Below are 23,311 nucleotides of genomic sequence, written 5' to 3'. Positions count from 1 at the left end.
CAGCTGGTCACAGGTTTATCCTGGTACTGGTGGATCATGCCACACGGTACCCAGAGGCAATACCTCTGAGGACAGTCACTGCACCTGTAGTGGCAAGAGCCCTAATGGGAATCTTTACCCGAGTGGGATTTCCCAAGGAAGTTGTGTCCGACAGGGGGACCAACTTCCTGTCAGCTTACATGCGGGCAATGTGGAAGGAGTGTGGAGTGACCTACCGGTTCACCACTCCTTATCACCCCCAGTCAAATGGACTGGTTGAGAGGTTCAATAAGACCTTGAAGGGCATGATCAGAAGTCTGCCCGAGAGCCTGCGGAGGAAATGGGATGTCCTCCTACCCTGTTTACTTTTTTCCTACAGGGAAGTGCCCCAGAAGGGAGTGGGCTTCAGCCCCTTTGAGCTTCTGTATGGGCACCCTGTACGCGGTCCTCTCAGCCTGGTGAAGGATGGTTGGGAGAAATCTCCCAGGAAACCCCCCCAGGATGTGGTGAGCTACATGCTGGCCTTCAGGAGCCAAATGGCGAAGTTGTGGAAGCAAGCTTCTGACAACTTGGAGGCCAGCCAGGCAGTCATGAAGGAGTGGTACGACCACAATGCTCACCAGGTGGAACTGGAGCCTGGACAGAAAGTGTGGGTGATGGAGCCTGGAGAGCTTAGCGCCCTCCAGGATCGCTGGACAGGCCCCTTTGAGGTGTTGGAAAAGAAGGGTAAGGCCACATACCTGGTGGACCTTAAGACCCCTCGACAGCCCCTACGGGTGCTACACGCCAACAGACTCAAGCCCCACCATGAGAGGCCCGAAGTCATGCTGATGATGGTGACTGACGGGGGAGAGGAAGCGGAAAGCGAACCTCTCCCAGATCTCTTTTCGTCCCAAGAGAAGGATGGGTCAGTGGAGGGAGTGAATCTCTCTCCTACTCTCACTCCTGAGCAACGGGAGGACTGCCGCCAGATACTGGAGCAGTACTCTTCGTTGTTCTCCCTTGTCCCGGGAAGGACCCACCTGTGTACCCATGATGTGGACACAGGAGACAGCCCACCAGTGAAGTCCAAGACCTACCGGCTGTCTGACAAGGTGAAGGCTAGCATACATGGAGAAGTTGCCAAGATGCTAGAGCTGGGAGTAATTGAACCTTCCAACAGCCCTTGGTCCAGTCCGGTGGTGCTCGTGCCAAAAGCCGCACCACCAGGCGCCACACCTGAACTGAGGTTCTGTGTGGATTACCGAGGACTGAATTCAGTGACAAGGACTGATGCTCATCCGATCCCTAGGGCGGATGAATTGATTGACCGGCTAGAAGCTGCCCAATATCTGAGTACCTTTGACCTCACTTCAGGGTACTGGCAGATCTCCTTGACAGATGGAGCAAGGGAAAGGTCAGCCTTCTCCACGCCTGAGGGACACTACCAGTTCTGTGTGATGCCCTTTGGGCTCAAGAACGCCCCTGCCACATTTCAGCGGCTGGTGAACCAGGTCCTCTCTGGATTGGAGAGTTTCTCTGCTGCCTACTTGGATGACATTGCTGTCTTCAGTAGCAGCTGGGAGGACCATCTGCAGCATTTGCAGGCCGTTCTCCAGGCCCTGAGACAAGCTGGATTGACCATCAAAGCCAGCAAATGCCAGATTGGGCAGGGGTCGGTTGTGTACCTTGGACACTTGGTGGGTAGGGGGACTGTGCAGCCCCTACAGGCGAAGATTGAGGCAATCATGGCCTGGGAACCCCCCAAGACACAGACTGAGGTCCGAGCTTTCCTGGGCCTCACAGGATACTACCGTCGCTTTGTGAAGGGGTATGGCACTATTGTAGCGCCCCTCACAGAGCTCACCTCCAAGAAACAACCTCGACGGGTAGTTTGGACAAAGGCTTGTAAGCAAGCGTTTGAAAAGTTGAAACAGGCAATGTGTGCGGCACCGGTCCTGAGGGCCCCAGACTTCTCCAAGGAGTTCATTGTCCAAACAGATGCATCAGAACATGGCATTGGGGCAGTGTTATCGCAACTCAACGAAGAGGGCCTGGATCAACCTGTGGTCTTCTTATCCAGGAGACTGCTTCCCCGGGAACAGAAGTGGAGTGCCATTGAAAGGGAAGCTTTTGCGGTGGTGTGGGCTCTGAAGAAGCTGCGGCCATACCTCTTTGGCTCGCACTTCCTGGTTCAGACCGACCACCGACCCCTTCGTTGGCTGATGCAAATGAAGGGGGAAAATCCCAAGTTGTTGAGGTGGTCCATCTCCCTACAGGGAATGGACTTCCGGGTGGAACATCGGCCTGGAGTGGACCACGCCAATGCAGACGGTCTCTCCAGGTATTTCCGCCTTAGTGATGAGGACTCCCAAGGGGTTGGGTAGTTCTCCCCACTTTCAGCTGGGGGGGACGCGTGTTAGACCTGTCTGGCTTTTTGGCGAAGTCCCTCCTAATTTTTATTTATTTTGTCCCCTTTTTGCCCCTCATACCCTTGTTAATTTTTGTGTCTACTGACTTTTTGTAGGTGTTGGTCAGGGGGATAGGTGTTTTCTTCCCCCCTCATAATCTTTTACCTCAGGCCCAGAGGCCTGTTCTGACAGGAAAGTTGGCACCACCTAAAATGGTGGCCACCAACTGCCCCAACTGTCACCAACAGAACCTGGCCATAGCCTAACATAGGGCATTCCAGAACCTTCTGGTCCATTCTGGACCACTGAAGGGCAGCCTATATAAGGCGGAATGCTGGACAGCCATTTTGTCTGTCAGTGAGGAGCAGCTAGAGTGAAGGCTGAGGTCTAGTGGGGGTAGGATTCTGAAGGGTGGTTCCCTCTACAAGAGTAGCCCTCTGTCAAGGTTTTCCCCTCCTTGGTCCTGTTGTCCTAGCCAAGTTAGCTCATCCTGCTGATCCTGGGCAGATAGATTAAGGGGTTAACTTTAGTAGTCCTGGGAGCTGAGCTGAGAGTTCCCCCGTGCCCCTAGTCTGCCCAGTAAGGAGGAATAGGGGGTTGGTGATGAGAGAGTACAACCTGGCTTTATTCTGAAGGAGCCCCCCCCTTTCCCCTCCTCTTCGTTTTGGTGAAGGAAAGGAATTCATCTATTAAACAACTGATAGCATCCCCTACCAGTGACTGGTCCTGTGGTGTGTGGCCATCCCCTCTGCCAGCTGAGAAGAAGGTGTGAGGTGAACTGTGACCGGGTTCTCATCGAACGCGCTCTGGGCCAACACCCCCCCGGGATCCACTGAGCCTGGGAAGCTTAGAGAGACTTCCCTTTGTGAGCGGGACCCCAGGGGCATTGATCGCGCTGGAGACGCGTCGCCTGTCCTGGAAGGAATCGGAGGCTTCACTGCGCACGCCCCGTCTGTGAGGATATCCCCGGAAGGAGGGGCCGTGAAGTGAGCAGGCCCCAGCGATCAGCGTCTCTCCTCGGAGCAGATCCCGTAGGAGGTGGCCTCGGCAAGAGCGCTCCCGCGCATGCGCACCGGAGGAGTGTTTCCTTCGCGCTGCGCTGAGGGAAGGCGCCGGAGGGTTCCTCAGCTCGCCGCCTGTCAGGTCGCTTCCTCCTGCTTGGGCGCCGTGTAGAAGAGTCGGCCTGAGCAGGGAGGGAGAGCGAGGAGGCTTAGCAGCGGAGAAGTGGGTTGAGGTCTGCCCAGAGGGGATTTCCAGCGCGGAGGTAGCGCGGAGGAGCAGGCCCCCGTTAAGGAGTCAGCTGAGGCGAGGGAGCCTCTCTAGCCTGGCTTTTCCCCCCAGCCCCTCGCGCCAGAGTGTTCTGTCCCCTGAAATCGAACTACCTGCACAGCTACCTGATAAACAAGTAAGGAGGAGTTCAGAAAGGGGGAGAGTGGCGCTGGGAATTGACTTAAGGAAACCTTCAGGGACTGGATATTTGGAGTATAGTGTACTACAAGATATTTTCATTCCACTACTGTGGGGGCCTTATTGAATGCTGAAGGAGGTGAATCTAACCCAAGGGTACTCAGAGAAGTAATAGAGGAGCTAAAGGTGTTTCATGTAAATGAGAGTGAGGCTCTGGCCTGATTTAAGTAAGCTGAGTATAGTCATTACCTAATCGAACCTTCTTAGTTCAACTGTAAGAAACTGCATTGTGATTCTCTTTGAAACTGGTTTAATGACAAATGAACTGTAATGTTGAAACTGGATGACTAAATTGCTTAACAGTTTAAATGTTAATACTGTAATGATATTTGCTCTTGCTTATAGTGAGGTGTAGTTCTCTCCCAAGATTCTAGCGGAGTATATCTAGCCTAATTGATTCTAAGGTACAGTATTCCAATGAAAAAGTGTGATCAGAATCCGGAAGTACAGTGACAGCTAGTAATGTAAAAAAATGATTATCTGCTAGTAACTTAAAACGTGTAATTGCTGACCCTGAAAGTGATCTAAACTGATTTGAACTATTTATATGTGAGTTACTGATACTTAACAACACAGAGCATATTATTTTTATATAAAGCAACACGTATTTTCATATAATTTTGGTGTAGTGTTTTTCTTTTTGAGTGCTATTGCGTGAAGTTACTTTTGGGTGGTCTGCAACCTTTACACTGTGCCTCTAAATGTTAGTCTTGCCCTAGGTCAGGCTACCTAATTCCAACATTGCCCATCACCGCATAGTATGGGATATTACTTGTCTGGATGACACCCACTGTCTTCAAGATCTCTGAGATGCCATGGCTCTCGTAGGAGCTTCACTGGTCAGACTGATGTGTGGAAGGCCACTGGTAATGCCCAAACTCTTACACGGGATACTTCTCGATGACGTCAAAGACCAAAGTTTATTGGTTGCAACCAGGGACAGAGGTCTACGAAGTACGCACGGGTAGTTCGACAGAGACTGCACCAACTCAATGAACAAATCTCGGTCTTTTATGCCGAAAATTACGCTTCTGGCAACATCACAATTTGCATTCGGTGCATACAAAACGAACCAATGAACAAGTAGCATTTCAAAAAGTATCGAATCACGATAGTCAAAGTTAATCCCACTTTCCGTTGTCCAGCCCACCAAAAACGATAGCACACATGTTAGTTTCCTGTTCGATCAGGCCGGACAAACCCATCATAAAACCTTCAACCCAGATCGATGAACATGTCGTAAAGGAAAGGCAGAAACAGATGGAAAGGAGATAGAGGAGTGGGAACGGTGGGTCATAAAATCGGACCACGTCCTGTTCTTTGATCTTTATCAGTGCAGCTGCTGGACAAGGAACTGGCTCAGCAGGATTCGCCCCAGGCGAGGAGTCAGTTCGGCCAGGTCAACCAGGAGTCAGCTAAGGCGTACGTGTCAAGGACTCATTCGGCCACGATCATAGGGCCTATGTTAGGGCAACCATACAAGATGGCTGCCACATAACAAAATGGAACCCGAGGGTTCAAACTAAATCCTCAAATACAGAGTGTTCTCCTATATCGATTCATACGAAAACACTCAGACACGTTAGACTCGTCATTTGCGGTCTGCTGACACCAAAAGCGTCCATTTTTGACGACCTTTATAAATCGGGTTTCCGCACTATCGAACCCAATTCGGAATCACAGAACCACAGACCCTCCTTTTGCCCTATCATAGGCAATAAACCCAGACCCATTTTAATCTGAATCCGGATCTATATTCATCAGGTCATCAATATGCTGTTGTAGCATCATCTTATTACTATGCATCTCTCTCCGGACAGGCTTCCGTACGCACAAAGTAGCACAAAGGCCACAAATAGCCGGAGCGCACTGTACACAGAGACAAAACACAAACAGAATCGCCAAAACTGCACCAATGACCATCGGAATCTTCCAACCCCAAGTGGATATCAATCCCCATAACCATCCCATCAAAGACCAATCCCCTTTGTCCAGATGGACAGAATCGGAGATTTTGTGCAATTTGGAAATGGCCTGGAAGACTGACGGAGCATTATCTGGAATAAAAACGCAGCAGCTCGATTAAATCAATCTACTAACTCCCCCTCGATCTGCTAGAATAACGTCTAGGGCAACTCTATTCTGAAGTGTCATAAGTCTATCCGACTGGAGCTCAGCAGTCAGGTTACCAAGGGCACCGGCGGTCTCAACTATGGTGGACTCAACCACTCCCGTAAGCTGACGAATATTCCTACTGTTAGCCATAGGTCCCCAGAACGGCAGAAAACCCTTAAAGAAATCACCCAAACCTTGTCCTGCAGTGTCTTCTTGGCTAAAGACACCCCTAGCAATTTTCGTTCTGTGATAATCTGCCGCAGCTGTAAAAGTGGGGGGTAACAGAAAGGAAACAAAACATGTGCCCGAAAAGTCATGGGGCAACCATGTGTATGCTTTGTCGTAGCAAACAAAGTAGGTACCCTTGGCAGCTAAGAACGCTGGGGAAGACTGAGACGCAAACACGTAAGTCTCAGCGCAAACGCTCATCCCTAACTGAGCTTTCGGATTCTCACCGTTGCCCTGCAGACAATAGTAACCCTTATGGGGCACTATCCAGATCGGTAGAGGACTTTTCGCACGCTGGTTAATACTCAGACTTACTCCATATCCATTTACGCTCCAACCACTATATGGTTGCCTCTCGTCTTTTGTAATAGTCTCTACTGCATTAGTCCCTTGAATCATGTCGACTATGCCTCTAGCTATAGGACTATTCTTCGGATTATCTCTCGGTGAACGTAAGGGATCAACACTGTGGGCATATATGAACATGGTTCTGTAAGCTCGGATCGAACCATTCAAACTAAAGGGCAAAACCAAATAAGGAATTCCTTTATCAGTTGTATGAGGCATCAAACCACAAATCCAGCAGTTCGTTGTATTGATCACTAACTGGTGCTGGTGCAAAAGCTGTATGAAGGAATTGTTAGCGAATTCTACCTCATATTCAGGCAAAGGGTGGAAAGAATGAGAGGAAATAGTAGGTGAAGGTGTAGGTTGCACAGTGGAATTAAACGTCATTTTAAAAACAAATGCTACATAACCAATTATAAAAGTCACAAAACTCAGTAGTAAAACTATGCACGGAATCAAAAAACATTTCTTCGACATTATTTTGCAAATACGTTCTCTAAAAGTCAGTGTCTGCACAGGTCTCTCCAACTCAAAGAAATCCATCCTAAACTAAAGTTGCTGCCCGCGGTGGTTGGTTGATTCTGCTTGAGAGGGCCTCCGCTGAACCCAGGAAGACTGCCTCGGACCAACAGAACCCAAGACCTAGTGTCTCAGGCTTGCAATCCCAAGACTGGTAGCAACCGCGACCCTAGCAGCAGGAACCGGATGGCAGTTCAGAAAAACAAAAATACGTAGATCCTTGGTGGAGAGTTAACCTGCAAACAGTAAAAAAAATCAACTTTATTAAGCTTTATTTGTCCTTAATTCTCGATCTCAAATTGTATCTGTCTCTTCCAGGTACTTCTTGATCGGTGAACAAAAGATGAGGCTCGGTAGTGTCCAACCGCTTTGCAGAAGGTATTGATGCTTGCAAAAGACGATCGCTCTCCAGTTCTGAATTAGTACCAATCAAACGGGCATCACTGAATGCAACAAATTTCGGAACTGACTCGGTCTCAGAGTCTGCAAGACCGTCTTGAACCCACTTGTCATACGGCAAAGGTAAGGGTGCTTTCTTCGTGTGGCACCTGTGAATCCAGTGACGCTTGCCACGTACTCGCACCGCAGATCTCGTCAATAAGAGGACCTGGTAAGGTCCAATCCAGCGGGGCTGATTATTCTTCGTTCTCTGAACGTTCCTGACAAAAACCCAAGAACCGGGTTCTATAACGTGACCTGGATCTTCTGTAGCTTGTGGCAAGGAATTATATACCCGTTGGCGTAAAACACTCATTTTAGTTGTCAATTCACGCAAATAATCAAGCAAAACCGGGTATTCAAGGTCACTAAATCTAGTCGGTCTTTGTACACCCCAAATATTCGGCGGGCGACCAAACACGACCTCATACGGACTCAAACCCATTCTTGAATGCACAGTCATTCGGGTGGACAAAAGTGCTAATGGCAAAGCATCTGGCCATTGTAAACCAGTGCTCTCTTGAATTTTGGCTAATTTAAGTTTCAGGGTGCCATTATAGCACTCAACTAAACCAGCTGATTGGGGATGATTTGCAGCATGGAATTTTTGCCTAATTCCAAGGCCGTCACACACTTTCCTCATCACTTGGCAACAACCATATTTGATGTTCGGACAAATCAGTCCAACAACCATTTGAATCCAACCTACCCTTACTCTCTCTCCATTCATCCAACTCTTTCTCCGAAGCTTCACTCTGGATAATCTTCACACTTTCAATAGTGTCTTCGCACATGCCCTTCTCTGGAACCCATCTCGCTGGACCCACAACATACATTCGACTCGCTACATACCTAGCAGTTTCTTTCGCAACCTCATCCGCAAACGCATTACCGCGACCAACATCATCCGTGATCTTTCTATGGGCACAGCATTTTACAATCGCTATTTGCAAAGGTAACGTAAGAGATTCAAGAAGCTCATTCACCAGCTGTCCATGTTGGATCTTCGTCCCATGCGAGGTCAAAAATTCACGTTCATGCCACAATCGTTCAAAGCTATGAGCCACTCCAAATGCATACTGACTATCAGTATACACATTCACTCTTTTCCCTTTCGCCAACACACATGCTCTCGTAAGTGCGATCAATTCCGCCGCTTGAGCAGAATTATGCGGGATACGTGCAGCTTCGACAACTGTATGTAAAGTCGTCACGGCATATGCTGCAGTGGTATCACCATTCGGTAATTTAAAACCCGAGCCGTCAACCCACAAAACATCATTACAATCGGGGAGAGGAGTATCTCTCAGGTCTATCCTCCCTTTCGTCTCTTCTTCAGTTCTCAAAAAACAACTGTGTTGCTCTTCGCTATCATAGTCTGTCTCAAGCGAAATCGGCAACAATGTAGCCGGATTTAGGGTATTGCACCTCTTGATGTGCACATGGCTCGCTAACAACGTAAGCTCATACCCTGACAACCGAGCACTAGTCCAGTGCTGAATTTTCGACCGATTCAACAAGGTATCCACTGCATGTGGAACCATAACCACTAGCGTATTGTCCATAACTAAACCAGCAGACTGTCGGATCGAAACAGCCGCTGCTGCAGTTGCTCGCAGACAACTCGGCAACGCTCTAGCCACAGGATCTAAAGTTGACGAAAAGTACGCACATGGGCGTTGCTTCCCGCCAAATTGTTGGGTCAAAACCGACAATGCACATCCTTCTCTTTCATGGACATACAATGTGAAAGGCTTGCTGTAGTCGGGAGTACCCAACACAGGAGCCGAACACAGCGCATTACGTAGTTCAGAAAAACTCTTTTGGCATTCCTCAGTCCAAGGAATCGGATTTGGAGTATCCTTAACCGTAAGAGCTATCAAAGGTTTTGCTAGAAGGGAAAAATTTGGGATCCACTGTCTACAGTACGACGTAATACCCAAAAACGCATGTACTTCTCTCTGTGTCGTAGGGACACTCATTCTCGCAATAGTCTGGATTCTTTCTGGGTTCAGTTTCCTTCCCTCCTTCGATAAGAGGTGACCTAAGTAGGTAACTTCTTGGCGACAAAATTGCAATTTGGAAAGAGAAACTTTATGATGGCAATCAGATAAGTGAGACAACAAGGACACAGTGGCATCCTTACATAGGTCTTCAGTATCGGCAGCGACCAACAAATCTTCAACATACTGAATAAGGGCCGCACCTTCCGGTAAGGCCAACAAGTCAAGTTGTGTCTTCAGAGCTTGACTGTAAATTGATGGACTCTCACAATAACCTTGAGGAGCGCGCTTAAAGCGGAAACTTCTTCGTCCTAAAGAGAATCCAAAGATATCTCTACTCTCTATGGCAATCGGGATGCTGAAGAAGGCATTCTTCAAGTCTATCACCGAAAACCAAGTAGCAGAAGCTGGAATCAGTGTCAGTAACGCAGTAATGTCGGGTACAACAGGGAATTGCGGAACAACAATCTTGTTCACTTCACGAAGATCGATAACAAACCTATATACAGGAGGCTGTGAAGAATCAGTTCTCTTTAGAACAGGTAAAACCGGACTATTGCACACATTACCTCGAGTCTCTTCAATAACATCTTTATCAATGAGATCATAAATGATCGCTAAAAGCGCTCGTTCACCGTCACTTGAAATACGATATTGCTGAATGCGTGGTAACTGAGCATTCACCTTCAACGTCACAACATATGGGGGAATATCTAACAGGCCCACATCATTTGGACCCGTAGCCCACAACGAGTCTGGTAAAGAAGACAATTCAGGTGGAAGACAATCTTTTGAGACATATATCGGAGAAATCACATTCTCACCTAACGTAAGATGTACTCCTGACGGAGAACAGTACAAAGTCGCATACAATCTCTTCAACAAGTCAAGGCCTAATAAGTTCTCATTACAACCTGTAGTCAAAAGAAGGGGTGCTTCAAGCCTACGAGGACCAACAGAAAGAGGCAATGGAACGGAAATCTGATTCATAACGGGGGTGCCAGAAAAACCTATAGAAACATTATTAAAGCCAGACAAAGGTGCGCCAGGGAGTTTAGAATGCATAATAGAACTCTTCGAAGCACCAGTGTCTAGCAGAAAAGGCTCTGACACACCTGATGCAATCACTTCCACGTAAGGTCCACTCTGATCTACCGTAACTGAAACAACTCCCTCTCTTTGTCCATGGCTGTCCTAACAATCATTACCTTGCTCTCCATCGCCCTCAACATAATAATCATCTACGTAGTACTGTGTAGACCTACCAGAAGAATTCTGCTGTTGATCAAAGCTATTCATTGAATTTTGCGGAGGCAAAGGGCGCGCGTTCTGTCCGCGACCTCTACCTCTAGGCACTTGTTGAGCACCTCTACCTCTAACACCAGGAGCACTATTTGCACGTTGCAACAGAACGGGACAACTATTCTTATAATGACCCTCTTCTCTACAATATGCACACTGATTAGGCCCATACGGAATACGCTGTTGTTGAGGAGTCTCGTCTCTTTGCGATCTCCTCAAATACTGTTGAGGCTGCTGATAGTCACGCTGATTATTAACACGAGGTGGATAAGCTTGTAGTAGAAGAACTTTAGTCTTAAATTCCTTAGTCTTCTTATCCGCTCTCTCTAACTCATCCTTACGCCTATTCTCATAGTACTGAGCCGTAGCAAGAATCTGCGCCGAAGTAGAAACAGGCCAAGCACTCTCAGAATCTTTCAACTTAGTACAACTCAGGAAGAAGATTGTGCACAAATTTATCAACGAACAATCTCTGGCCACCTTCAGTAGCCATATCCTGACCACTATGATCAACAAAAGTTTCCTCGAAACGCAAGAAAGTCTGAAACAGACTCTTCTTTCTTCTGCTTACAAGCTGACAATTTGTCCCAATTAACACGGACTTCAGGCATTAAAGTCTTCATGAAAGTGATAATCCTACCAGGAAGTTCAGTAATAACATCTTCAGGCTTAGCACCTCCAACTTGTCTGTCATTCGCTGCAACAAGATTCACCCACGAATCGCCCAATTCATTATCATGATCTGTATGTCGAATGACATTCCAGATGGGATGAGGAACAACATTCCCAAAAAGCATATCTATGTCCGCCAAATTCATGACGCACGAACTCGCAGTTTGCGCAAGTTCTTTATAATATCCTGCCGGATTCTTCCGCGGATCTGGTAAAGTCTGCTTAAGCGCCAGAACTTCTGCACGCTTCCATGGTACATGAACCCACACACGCTGAAAGTGCGCTAAAACCGGTGGCTGAGCATTAGGATCAGCAGGTCTTCATACTGGAGGAACCTCTCGCATCGGATATTGACGCGCTTGTCTCCTAACTGACGAATCTGGCTCAAACAGTCGTTCAGTAGGAACTTCACTACGGAGCAACAGTAACGACGATACCGCTTTCTCAACATCGGGTAGACTCACAATCGTTCCTTTGGCAAACTCCGAACGCAATCGAGACAATTCTACAGGAACCCTACCCAATTCGTACATCCACTGTTCATGGAGGAACGCACACATAAGTTCAAAAACATAACGCTACTTTGGTGCTTCCCATTGTCGGAAAACATCCATAATACCTTCTAGGTCATACTGGGACCTATACATCACCCATCTACGTGCCATATGGTCCAAAACCACTCGCTCATCTGTATCGGGCAATTGACTACGCGATTGTCTACGCTCACTCACAGGAGACATACCCATTTGTCCCAAAATAGGAGTTAGAAAATTAGAAAAGGCAGCGGTCATCCGCTGTCTAGGAGAAGGAACAGTCGGAAGGACAAGAGGAGACAAAACAGTAGTAGTAGTAGGATCCATAGTCGGAACAGGCATAGAAACAGTGGTAACAGGAGGAGGCAAAGTTAGCAACCCTTGAGAAGGTTGCGCATTAGGAACAACAACCAATGAAAAAGCTGGCTGTGGAGGAATAACAGCAGGCAAAGCAATAGGAGCTTGCGCGGCCACAACAGGTTGTGGTGGCGTCGTAGCATTCTGCACATAAGGTGGTGGTGAATTTAGCAAATGCGACATCAAAGGGTCTTTCACAAGATCCTTTTCGTCTTTCTGCTCTTTAACCGGCAAGACTGGGTAGCATCTATCTACCGCTAACTTCTTCACTCTAAGCATCTGCTCACTGTCTTTCTCTTCTTCATTATCTCTGTATGGAACGGCGGCTTGCGCCATTGACATACCCTTTCTATTCTTTTTCGCTAACTTAATTTCTTTCTGTTTGGCTTCCTTGCGCCATATGCGGAAAGAGTCAAACATTGCCGGCCGGGCTTTCTTCTTGAACAATTTCACTTCAAGGTTATCTAGAACTTCTGTCTCGAAACTACCATAACGGGGCCACTGTAGGACACCGTGGTTCTTTGTGTATTTTACCCAAATCTCATTATAGCTAATAGGACCTACTCCATGCTTCACGTATAACTCGTATGTAGGAGTTCCGATCGGAGGAACCGGACACGAATCCTCTAACCGGGAATCCCTCGACGTACCACAACTGAACACATTCCTAAGGCTGCTAAAACCAGGCATCTTGCTCACTAGTCTAGCTTCAAACAACAAGGGTAATCTAAAATCGATAAACTCGTGAATACACGAATCCCTTGGCTTTGGGGCCTGCAGGTACCAAATCAAAGCTATCCACTAAAGGATACAAACCAAACTAAGAACTAGGAGACGCTCCCTTTTATACTTAACTGAATTGTCGATGGCGTCACCAGAAGACCCGTCAATCGTCTCGATCTACAAACGTCTAAGGCTCCAAAACAGGGCGACAGTCAGGGAAGCAGTCCTTCGTAGCCGTCGGGACGCGGGAAGCCTCGCAGCAAAGACCTTCGGAACCACGTCGACATACAGGGGTCGCTGAAGTGGCTGGCCAACCTCTGGAATTTTTACACGACGCTCCTCACGAACCTCTGGCTTGGACCGGTACCGCTAAAGTCGCCCCACGTGGGCGCCAAATGAGGTACTGGGTTTTCTCGGAACCGATACTATTACAAAAACCCAGCGGTGTCAGGGCAACACCCAAAGACCCCGGATTCCCCTGTCTTGGCAAACAGAGACACGGGATACTTCTCGATGACGTCAAAGACCAAAGTTTATTGGTTGCAACCAGGGACAGAGGTCTACGAAGTACACACGGGTAGTTCGACAGAGACTGCAACAACTCAATGAACAAAACTCGGTCTTTTATGCCGAAAATTACGCTTCTGGCAACATCACAATTTGCATTTGGTGCATACAAAACGAACCAATGAACAAGTAGCATTTCAAAAAGTATCGAATCACGATAGTCAAAGTTAATCCCACTTTCCGTTGTCCAGCCCACCAAAAACGATAGCACACATGTTAGTTTCCTGTTCGATCAGGCCGGACAAACCCATCATAAAACCTTCAACCCAGATCGATGAACATGTTGTAAAGGAAAGGCAGAAATAGATGGAAAGGAGATAGAGGAGTGGGAACGGTGGGCCATAAAATCGGACCACGTCCTGTTCTTTGATCTTCATCAGTGCAGCTGCTGGACAAGGAACTGGCTCAGCAGGATTCGCCCCAGGCGAGGAGTCAGTTCGGCCAGGTCAACCAGGAGTCCGCTAAGGCGTACGTGTCAAGGACTCATTCGGCCACGATCATAGGGCCTATGTTAGGGCAACCATACAAGATGGCTGCCACATTACAAAATGGAACCCGAGGGTTCAAACTAAATCCTCAAATACAGAGTGTTCTCCTATATCGATTCATACGAAAACACTCAGACACGTTAGACTCGTCATTTGCGGTCTGCTGACACCAAAATCGTCCATTTCCGACGACCTTTATAAATCGGGTTTCAGCACTATCGAACCCAATTCGGAATCACGGAACCACAGTCCTTGATGTAGCGTAAAGAATTAATTCCACTTTCCTCTTTGATTTTTTCAAAAATATGTTTTTGGAACGTAGACATTTCCTAACATACAAGTGTTGGGTGCAAAAATTAAAGATTCATTTTGAGTGCAGTTGCACGCATGCACTGAACCACAAGTTGTCAGCACTTAGCTGTCTAATGCGGATTGAGTGTAGTTGGCATACGCAACAGTCTCAACAAAAATGTTGCCCATCACCGCATAGTATGGGATTTTACTTGTCTGGATGACACCCACTGTCTGCAAGATCTCTGAGATGCCATGGCTCTCGTAGGAGCTTCACTGGTCAGACTGATGTGTGGAAGGCCACTGGTAATGCCCAAACTCATTTTCCATGTATTTTAGCAATGCGGTGCTTTTTAATCTTTTGTTGGAAAAATCTTATCATAGCTGGTGAAACAACTTGCACTGTCTGCACATTTTTGACACCTTGATTTTCTTGAGCCGTTGACAGCAGGTCAATGCAAAGCAAACCCAATGGGCCATTGCTTTCAAGGTGACTAATGTAGGTGACATTTCTTGGCATTGTTGTCTCTTGGATAAATAGGGTATAGTACTTCTGCGTGTGTGTGATATCTTGCCCAATAGAAGCATTTGGTAGTTCATTTAGTAGGTGCACATCTCATGGCCATTGACGCTGATTTGAGTAGATTGATTAGATACGCAATATGTTTTTAGATTTACATTTTTGTTTTCTATGGCCTGGAAGCTAATCAAGGAAGAGATGGGGTCTTCAGAGAGAGTTATTTAAATAACTTCTGAAGCATTATGAATGATGCCTGAATATTTAAGTATTACAAACCAGCCCTGGTACTTTTCTCCGAGCTCCAAATCATCCAAAACATTGTTATTACTATTAGAGCACCCAGGGTTTCGTATTCCTTTGCGTTTCTTTTTTTTATCTGTATCGACTACTTTTTGGTTTTGCCTATGTGATCCGTATTTCACCATATTTCATTTTGTGTTCTGTGAAAAAGTAAGTTGTGGAAGTCGCTACAGTCAATAGGGATTCCTGATGGTCTTCTGCACCGGATTATAAGGCTCCATGATAATAACTTTGCTAGATTGAGATCGGGGCCAACCGGTGAATTGACTAATGCCATACCAATTAGGAGGGGTGTGCGCCAAGGATGCGTTCTGGCCCCTAAATTGTTTTCACTGTTTGTTAATGACATCCCATCTTACCTAGAGGGTTGCAATAATGATGCACCTAAACTGAATGGACAAAGGGTTCCTGCCTTACTCTTTGCAGATGATACCATATTGATATCTCAAACCCCTAGAGGACTGCAATCCCTTCTAAACACTGTCCAACAATATTGTAACAAAAAGGACCTTGAAATCAATTCAAATAAGACTAAATACATGGCCATAAATCCCCACAAAACCTTTAGGGGTAATTTAATGTTAAACAATGAAAAAATAGAAGCTGTCCAGAATTTTACATATCTAGGTGTCTCATTGGATGCCAAGCTAACGTGGAAAGCACAATTAGAAAAAAGCAAAATGGTTCTAAAACTGAATATATTGCCCATTGTGAAAAAACATGGAACGAGCACTAGTAAAGCAGTATCACCTGCGCTAGAGGTCTTTAAGTTCAAAGCGCAGTCTGCGGCATTATACGGGGCAGAAATATGGGTGCCCATGTGCAAGAATGCTTTTGCAATAAGTGAAAACAAGTTTTTTAGGGCTTTACTGAGACTTCCAACAAATACCCCATTAATACCTGTACTGTTAGATTTAAACATGAAACGTACCGCCCACTATGCCATCCTGCGTCCGCTATCATTGTGGGTAAGACTCTGGTGTACACCCGAGCTAGACGATTATAAAAGTGGCCTCAAGGAAGTAATGAGAATAGATTGTAATACTTCCATTGTCTGGTTAAAGCATGTTCGTAGCTGGTTAATAAAAATTGGATTGACCCATTTTTGGGAAAACCCATTAACATTGACTAAGGATTCGAAAAATCAATTAAAAACTGCGTTCTGGGCATTTATTTGTAGCAGTATTGCTAATGATCAAACAGGTGGAACTCTGACAAATAGCTTCCTTGTATTCAAAGACATTCCTTACTTCGAACAGTTTTTAGACTAAATCTATCCACCTTTGGCCAAAACTCTATTAATGAAACTGATATATGGAAACTTGAAAATAAATGATACTGTTTCTAGGTGGGCAGGAGCCTGTAAGGAAAAGAAATGTGATGTATGCACTTTGTTTGAGTAAAGCAAAAGAAGATGTTGCACATATCTTGTTTTTTTGTCCCTTTTACGAGGTAGCTAGGAAAAAGTGGATTATACCTGTTTGTCGTATTTTGGGTGTACGCTCCTATAAGAAGCGGAAAGGATTCTTATGACTGATACTACGCATGTGATAGTATTTGGTGTTAGCAGGTTCTTATTGACAATAAGTTTTTTACGAAACAAAAATGGGCTTGCCTCTATAATGAATTTGCGCTGCAAAGACCAATACTGGTATAGAAATCTATGTCCGTGCGCATTGGATCTGTTTATAAATTTTAGCTGCTATTGTGTTTATAATTTCTGAGACCAAAATGTATTCAATATTATGAATCTATTTTAATTTGTTTTTACCTGTAGGATTCTACATGTTTTAACCATATGCCTTTTTAGATTATTTATATATGTTTTTAACGTTACGATTTCTAAAACTTCTTCGGTGCTATCTGTAACAGTGTAATTATTTCATATATTGATTGTATTGTGTGTGTTTTTTAATGTATCTTTTATGGCTCAATGGGCCGAAATAAAGATTGAATTGAAAAAAAAGGTGTGTCCAATATTTTTGACACTTGATTAGCTGATAAAAATACAAGCAAACGTAGATGCCCATAGTATTCACGTTTACAAGCAGTCATACTATACCACACTCCACTGAAAACGTTAGGTTTGTAGCACATATATGAGTACATCTGCAGATACTCAAACTTCTTTAAAAAAATGTTGTATCTTCCAGGTTGCATATGCTTGGCGATGTATAGGATGACTGCCTGGTTCGTTGTGTTTGGTTGCAAGGCTGTGGTTGTAATAGCCACTGCATCTTGCATGCTTTTCAATGTATACACTTATTGTAAACACATAATCTACAAATATGTCATGAATATTATACCATATCTGTGTTGGAGTAAGTAGATTTACTACATTTTTAAAATTCTAGTTCCATTACTGACAACCAATTTGTTTGGGTTGCTGTAATTATTTAGGTAGCCTGGTTATTTATTTGTAACAACTTTGTCAGGTTGGGTCCAACTGAAATTCGTGACTTCCAGAAACAATCTGATTTTGCGGATCCTTAAAATAAAAAAAATAAAAAATGAATATATATATATATATATATATATATATATATATATAATTTCACGAGTTGTCCTGTCGCAGCGGGAGCACAGATCAGTAGGTGCCCGCGATGGGACCAGGACAGTGTCCCAATTGTGTGGAATACCAAGGAATCGCTGCACACACCTTGATGATTTTGCAGTTTCTTTATTTCGAACGTGACAAACACCCCTACGCGTTTCGAACCGTAGTTCCTGTTCACGGTATATATATATATATATATATATATATATATTTAGTCTTGAGTCTGTAATGACTTTCTGTTTTTGAGGCAGGACTGCAGAGGCTATAAAGCAACTCTAGATAATATCACTACTTGGTCAGTTTCATCCTCTGGTTACATTCTAGCGGGATAAACCCCATCCAAAAACTCTAGCACAGTGCTGCCTGGTCATTAGTTGTTTTTAGGTCAAGCCTGCAACAGTGCAAGCGCTCTCGCTTGCGAGATCTATTTTGTATAGTAAAAGGCTTTGAGCTATCTCATTGCTTATCATTCATTGGCTTTGTTGTCACTCCACTTTCTTGACTCCCAAATGACCTGTGCAGGCTAAGCGTCACTTCTGTTCCTTTCAGTAGAGCCTGGACCAAGCACAGATTGATTAAAATTAATTAGTGCCCACCCGCTGCTCCACTGTGATTCAGGTACTATTTCTTATTTCTCCCGCCCCACTTTCTCCCCATACGGCCCTTCTCCCGCTTTCCCTTACTGCTGCTCCTTCCCCCTCCTCCCTTGTGTTTCTTTCCCCCTCCTTTTGTAGCTCCTCCCACCATCCTCCTCAGCACTTCCCTTGTGTTTTTTACGCCCCCTTGTGCTTTTTTTAAACATATTGTACAGCAGTTCAGCTACTGTGCTACATGGATTTTTTTAAAGTGCTAGGCCATGGTCAACGTTGGCTGGGTCATACCACTTTCTTTCCTAAATTTTATGCTATGTTGCACAGTAGCTCGTGCTGCTCTGCAATATATAGGCGAGACCTAGTGGCTTTGCCAATGCTTGCTTAATAATCTCTTTACACAAGGCATGTCTTCAAACACGGAGTCGCATTACAATGTGGGATTTCATGAGGACACCTAATTAAAGTTACTTCTGAAATGAAAATGGTCCAATGATTTGAACCTGAAATCTTACGAGATGTCCACTCTCACCTGTAGAAAGTTTTATTCATCATTTACATGTTTTGAAAGTAACTTGGTAACCAGTCTTTGGCACTAATTGTATGTTTCAACTCAAATTGTTCTTGCTTCCATTTTTACACACAACCATTGCATTGGCATAATCACTGCAATTTGTGCTTTACTGAGGGGAACTACTTTACACTACAATGATATCGCTCTAATGATTATGTCCATGCACCGTTTCTTGACACACTGTTGATGATTTTGTTGAGTTGACTGCCAATTATGGTTTTTGATACATAGGGTTTCTGAGAGTGCCATCTTGTAGACCTCTTTAATGCTCAACAGCATCCGAATGCCTCAATCTCTCACACTGATTGATATTTGGGATTAACAACAATGCAAGTTGAGTACCAAGAAAGGGCAACTCGCCCCTAAGGCAGTCTAGTGCATCATCCCTTTTGACAAGATCTACTGACCATGCATAGTTCAGTTTTTAAGTTGATGACTGTCCACAAGCACCCTACAGTTGCAATTTAGCATCAGTGTGACCCCCCACCCTCTTATTGGGGACACATAAGGAGTGGAAAGCCCAGTGATGATGCTAGTGTCTCTGAGGTACCGCAAATGAGTTTAATATCTTTATGCTCTGCCTCTAAAAAGTAGAATTCTCTCTGGAGGGTGAGTTACACCAATATCTGTCCAAAATGAAACAAACTTTTCAACAGAAACACAGCAGTGTCCTCACAATCTCTTAACGCTGTGCTGGCTGCCAGACTTTGTATAATCTATACAAAGACTAAACCTTGTATGCCTGACTGGGGTAATTATAAGAAACCTATTACTGGTCCGATGTGGCTCTTTCGTAACATTTCCATGTGTAGTCAATCACAGATAATAAGCATAGTCGAGGAATTAATTGTACACACATTCATTGAACAAATTGTAAAGCTCTCTTATTCTCTTACATATGAGATTATTATTTGTATAACAAAATGTATAGGGGCAATCTGAAGTGAAATTAGTGCAGAGGACAAAGTGCTCGGGAAAGTGCGAAATATACGTGCAGAATTGCATAAAAACATTGATCCAACACACCAGGTAGATATCCTAGTTCTAGACAAAGTGGATCCTGCTATCTGTTTCACAAGTAGTCATGGCTAGAGAAAATCTTAAGACCTAGGGTGGACTGTCGAAGGGAGTTGTCGGTCTCATCAAGATGGGGGTCATCTGTCTTAAAGCATCCCAGAAAATCAATGGAGCAAATATCCATGAAAGATTTGTTGAATCAATCAACTAAAAGGCTATCCTGGAAAACAGTTGGGAACTGTATTTAGATAGTAGTAGGTTGCACGCTCTTCACCGTAGTTTTCACCAAACATAAGCAAAAGGTCAAGGCGATAAAGCCATGCAGCAATCACCTCTGTTTCCTCTGTAAGTCAACTCCCAGACTTTGACAGTCTGTGTTTTGCCATTTCCTTTTTTTATTTTTTTTATTTCCAGGAAGCAATAATTACATGCTGTTTATACATACCAGTGTTTACGTATTCCAAACAAGAAAGAAATCAAACTTCATTAACCAGAAATAGACGGAAGGAGCGAGCAAGAAAAAGAAAAAAACAAGGGGAAAGCCAGAGAAGGGGATATATTAAGAGCAAACAAAAAACATAATAGGTATCCACAAGTTCTCCCTCATTTTACCCTACTCTTCCATCAATAATCCCCATATCTGTCAGCCACCTGCCCTCCCACTCCTAGCTTTGCATTTGTACAATGCGATCTCTAAATTAAATATATGATAAAGTCTGGCATACCATGCCTGATAGGTTGGAGGGTCTACATCCTTCCACATAGTGGCAATCAATATGCGATAGACAGCTGTCACCATGAAACATAAGTACACTTGAGGGAGTTCTAACTGTAGTCTTTCATCAAATCCAAATATCAACATGGTTGGTGTTAAAGATACTGCCCGCCCCAGATTTTGACATAAAAACTGTTCGATACCTTCCATTCAAGCACACCAATTTACAACAATCAGCAAACATATGAATTATATCGGCTGGGCCCTGATCGCATCTTGGGCATTTATTATTATCCCTTTTACCCCATGCCCAAATTTTAGCCGGGGTAAAATAGAGTCTAAACACCGTCTTAAAAGTTTGGGCTTTGAGATTTGCAGTTAAAAAGGTTTTTTTAAAGAGCTCTAATGATCTACAAATATCTACATCTGGGTTGTCCAGTTTAACTTCCCATGCACTTTCTACTTTGGGAATATCATCCGTAGTAACCTCCATCAATATTGTATACACATCCTTAACACAAATCAGTTTTTTCGTTAGAAGTTCTAATAACGGAATTCGAGCCAGGTTGATAAGGTTGCAAGCCCAACTTATTTACAATCTCCCTTACTTGTATATATTTAAAAATAATGCTATACTCTAGCCATTATCTTATCTGAAGTTCCTCAAACTAAACAACCCTGTTCTGGTCGGCGATGTCTCCTATCTGTTTTATTCCTGCCTTTTCCCATGTTTCCATTATATTATCATAAAATAGAGCTGGGAAAGCCGAGGAGCGCCACAACAATATATATCTTTGGATTCTGGGTATTTCCATGTTTTTACTAATCTTCCGCCATATATTCCAGGCAGCTCTTATAGTCTTAAAACGTGTTTTCTTATAATAGCTGCCTTCCAACTGCCTTAATACTAGCCCTGGAGCGAGTTTGACAATCGCTAGCTCATAGATAGATGGCGGAGTCTCATTATCCACCTCCACTACTCCAACCTGATCCCAACTTTGAGGCCTGAACAAAATACTCATGTGTTGCAGCATAACCGCCAAGAAATAATATAGATTAGGAACTGCCAACACCACCCCTACCCCCTCGGGTGTTGCGGTAAGGTTATACATTTTAATGATCTCCTGATTTTCTTGTAGCCCCATATAATTTGAGAGAACACTCCCTCTGCCTTTTTAAATATTGAATTTTCTGGCTCCACAGGTATACACCGGCATAAATAAAACACCTAAGGGAACATCGTCATTTTTATGACATTTGCTCTGCCAATAATAGATCAGTGTAAATTATCTAGTCTCTTCAAATCCCCCTCCATTTTTTTAAAGAGAGGAGCCGAGTTTATTTTCCATGTCGTGCCTACCTCCGCTGTGATGGCTATCCCTAAATATGTGGCTGAATCTATCCTTTGTGGATCCTGGAATTGCGTATTTCTGAGACATACAATTTGTGTCTTGTCGGTGTTAAGGCTATAACTGGATTGTTTCCCAAATTCTACTGCGAGCCTTTCAATCTGGTCTATAGCGCCTTGCGGGTCCGGTGTAACGACAGCGATGTAGTCTGCGTAGGCTAGCACTTTTGTCTTATAGCCCAGGGTCAATATTGGTTTCATTGCATGATCATCCAGCATGGATCTGATCAAAGGTTCTATGTAGAGGGCAAATAAAATAGGGGAGCACGGGCACCCCTGCCTCGTCCCCCGGGCGATCTTAATCCTACCCGACTCTTTCCCCATTAGCTGTATTTCTGCATATGCCTCAACATACATAGCCTGAATGGCAGTTATTTTTCGAGTGGCAAATTCCTTGAATCTTATATTTTGCCACAGGTATGCCCACTATACTTGGTCAAATGCTTTTTGCGCATCAAACAATATTAAAGACATCTATGTCCCTGTGGTTTCGGCAATATCAAATAAAGAAATAATCCTTCGGACATGATCTGTTGTACTTCTGCCAGGGATGAAGCCATGCTGCCATGGGCTCACTAGGGTCCCGATTATCCTGGACATTCTTAGAGCCAATATCTTAGAATACAGTTTCTCATCGCTATTAAATAAAGATATTGGTCTATATGCAGCGAGATCTTCCGGGTCCTTTCCCTTCTTCAAAGATATCACAATGTTAGTTTCCTGCCAAGATTGTGGCGGGACCCCCTTCTGTTGTACGGATAAGAACAAATCAAACAATAGAGGGGTCAGCTCTGTCTGTAGAGCTTTATAAATCTCCATTGGGATCCTGTCCGGGCCCGATGCCTTACCTGAAGCTATCGTCCTTAAGTCCTCAAGGACCTCATTCAATGAAATATCTGCTTCTAGCTCCAGCAGCTGAGGAGACTCGTTCTCCACTGCTATCCCCCTTCCATCTGATGTGGAATCCCTGGAGCAATAGAGATCCTGATAGAAATCAGTAAGAATGTTTAATACCCCTGATAAGTCTGTAGCTATCGTTCATTCTTTCTCTCTTAATTGTAAAATATTGTTTGCTACTGCCCTCTGTTTTATTCGCAGTGCCAGATGTTTCCCCATCATCTCCCCATACTCCTAGTTATCCCGTGTTGCCGTTTAAAATCTTTCTGCCACTTTTTTATTATAAATTCTATTAATTTTGGCCCTAATCCTG

Source organism: Lissotriton vulgaris, chromosome 11 (genome assembly GCF_964263255.1).
Source record: "Lissotriton vulgaris chromosome 11, aLisVul1.2, whole genome shotgun sequence".
In the NCBI taxonomy this organism is placed as follows: domain Eukaryota; kingdom Metazoa; phylum Chordata; class Amphibia; order Caudata; family Salamandridae; genus Lissotriton; species Lissotriton vulgaris.
The sequence above is the reverse complement of the archived record's forward strand: the minus strand, read 5'-3'. Positions refer to the sequence as shown.